The sequence below is a fragment of the Bos taurus genome, chromosome 29, assembly GCF_002263795.3.
Source record: "Bos taurus isolate L1 Dominette 01449 registration number 42190680 breed Hereford chromosome 29, ARS-UCD2.0, whole genome shotgun sequence".
Taxonomy (NCBI): Eukaryota; Metazoa; Chordata; class Mammalia; order Artiodactyla; family Bovidae; genus Bos; species Bos taurus.
Genome location: NC_037356.1, coordinates 29,184,838 through 29,187,649, shown reverse-complemented (window position 1 = coordinate 29,187,649; position 2,812 = coordinate 29,184,838). Strand labels below are relative to the sequence as shown.

The following is a 2,812-nucleotide window of genomic DNA, read 5'->3' as shown; positions in this document are numbered from 1 at the left end:
CACACACACTGCATATTACTACATTATTTTAGCTTTCTTCTGTTTTATACCAAATCTTGTTTTATTCCTGGACAGAGGCTTACCCAGGATGCATTGGGGTCAGGTTGGTTCCTGCGGGAGGCAAAAGTGAAAAATCACATAAAAGATAAAACTGGACTTCCCTGGCAGTCCAGTGATTAAGACTCAGTGCTTCTACTCTAAGGGGTGTGGGTCAGATCCCTGGTCTGAGAGCCAAGATCCCACATGCTGCGTGGCCAAAATAAATAAATAAATAAAATACAACAGAGCTTTGCCTGGTACCACCTTTCGCAGTCTCAGAAGCCTTTACCACTGCGTGAGGGACTTGGGTTGCTGGGCTTCAGTGCCTCTCAACTAGGCTGGGTTTGGGTTCAGAATGTCAACTTGAGAGCCTTCAAGCTTCTCCTACCAACCAACATAGTGTTTCTTCTATCTTCTTCCTCTTTAATTAACTATAGTAAGCAGTGAGAATTTTCTAGGACCTCCTCATATCTTATGAAATCTAAGCTTCTACAGTACTATTTTTTAATTTATTTAATTAAAGGATAATTACAATATTGTGTTGGTTTCTGCCATACATCAACATGGATCAGCCATAGGTATACATATGTCCCCTCCCTTGTGAGACTCCCTCCAACCTCCCAACCCATCCCATCCCTCTAGGTTGTCACAGGGCCCTGGTTTGAGTTCCCTGAGTCATACAGTAATGTTTTGCTGTTAAAAGCCTCAGAAATCTTCTCGAGTCCTAAATTTCCCAACTATGTTCCTGTTTGCATGGCCTCCACCATAGTTTATCTAACTGCAGTATATAAGCAAAGATATTTTGAGTTTTTTTCCCCATAGGTGGCCATAAGCTAAATGTACTCTCTATGATACTATCCATGAAACCAAGTTTCTATTCTAGGGCTGTTGGACACTGGCCATCATCTACCCTGAGGCATTGACTGCTTTGAAGCCACAGGCAGTGAGCAACACAGGCCCAGAGGCTTTCTCACACTTGGCTGCCCCCCAGCTCAAGAGAGGACATGCTCCCACATTTGAACAGTTTGATCCAGCAGCAATTCAAAGTACTCCTCTTCAAGTTCTGTTTCTGAACTTTCTGCAAACTCTGTATTCACAGGGCTCCTCTTGCAAACATATTTGAGAATAAAGGAGACTTGGGGCTTCCCTGGTGGCTCAGTGATCAAGAATCTGCCTGCCAGTGCAGGAGACAAGGGTTTGATCCCTGGGTCGGGAAGATTCCCTGGAGAAGGAAGTAGCAACTCAGTCCAGTATTCTTGTTTGGGAAGTCCCATAGACAGAGGGCCCTGGTGGGCCACAGTCCATGGGGTCACAAGAGCAGGACACAACTTAGTGACTAAACAACAAAAACAAAGGAGAGTTAGTCTTATCCTCTCTCCTAATTTAGTTTAATCCTATAACTGCTTCTCAATGCAATCTTGTTTCCACAATAGGCCCTGGTTCACTGAATACTGTTCACCCTCTGGGACTCCTTCATCACCATCCTTCTTGATATAGTAACAATTTACTATAAGCTTAATTTTAGCATTCAGCATATAATGAGCATTTTCTCATGCCAATTGTTGCTCTAAGCCCTTGACACACAGTACCTCATTTTATTCTCACTGCAACCTTATGAAGTACCAGAATTTAAGATGCTTTGGTAAGGTTACATGTGTAGTCAGAGCTGCCATTTGAAGGCACAATTTATCAATTCAGTTAGTCAGTTCAGTCACTCAGTTGTGTCCGACTCTTTGCGACCCCATGAATTGCAGCACACCAGGCCTCCCTGTCCATCACCAACTCCTGGATTCACTCAGACTCATGTCCATCGAGTCAGTGATGCCATCCAGCCGTCTCATCCTCTGTCGTCCCCTTCTCCTCCTGCCCCCAATCCCTCCCAGCATCAGAGTCTTTTCCAATGAGTCAGCTCTTTGCATGAGGTGGCCAAAGTACTGAAGTTTCAGCTTTAGCATCATTCCTTCCAAAGAAATCCCAGGGCTGATCTCCTTCAGAATGGACTGGTTGGATCTCCTTGCAGTCCAAGGGACTCTCAAGAGTCTTCTCCAACACCACACTTCAAAAGCATCAATTCTTCTGCGCTCAGCCTTCTTCACAGTCCAACTCTCACATCCATACATGACCACAGGAAAAACCATAGTTTTGACTAGACGGACCTTTGTTGGCAAAGTAATGTCTCTGCTTTTGAATATGCTATCTAGGTCTGCCATAACTTTCCTTCCAAGGAGTGAGCGTCTTTTAATCTCATGGCTACAGTCACCATCTGCAGTGATTTTGGAGCCCAAAAAAATAAAGTCTGACACTGTTTCCACTGTTTCCCCACCTATTTCCCAAGAAGTGATGGGACCAGATGCCATGATCTTCGTTTTCCAAATGTTGAGCTTTAAGCCAACTTTTTCACTCTCCACTTTCACTTTCATCAAGAGGCTTTTTAGTTCCTCTTCACTTTCTGCCATAAGGGTGGTGTCATCTGCATATCTGAGGTTATTGATATTTCTTCCAGCAATCTTGATTCCAGCTTGTGTTTCTTCCAGTCCAGCATTGTTTTAAGCTGATATGACACTTCTTCCATAAAGTGGACCTCAATAAAGGAGTTAATGTATGAATGCTCAGTTCCTTTATTTCAACAATACCATCTTGCAGGGCTGAATGAATATATCAGACTTTATAGAGTGACTGGCCTAGGTGGAACAAAAAAGCAAACTATTGGTTTGGTCAAAAAGTTCATTCAGGTTTTCCATATGAGCTTACAGAAAAACCCAAACAAACTTTT

General features: G+C 43.3%; 1 non-coding gene across 1 annotated transcript; it reads right to left on the bottom strand.

The window, feature by feature from the left end:
• Positions 1-2,754: 2,754 nt before the first annotated feature.
• On the bottom strand, positions 2,755-2,812 carry MIR2285CE (microRNA mir-2285ce). Its single transcript, NR_162326.1, has one exon. It is a non-coding gene; the product is annotated as a microRNA mir-2285ce (primary transcript).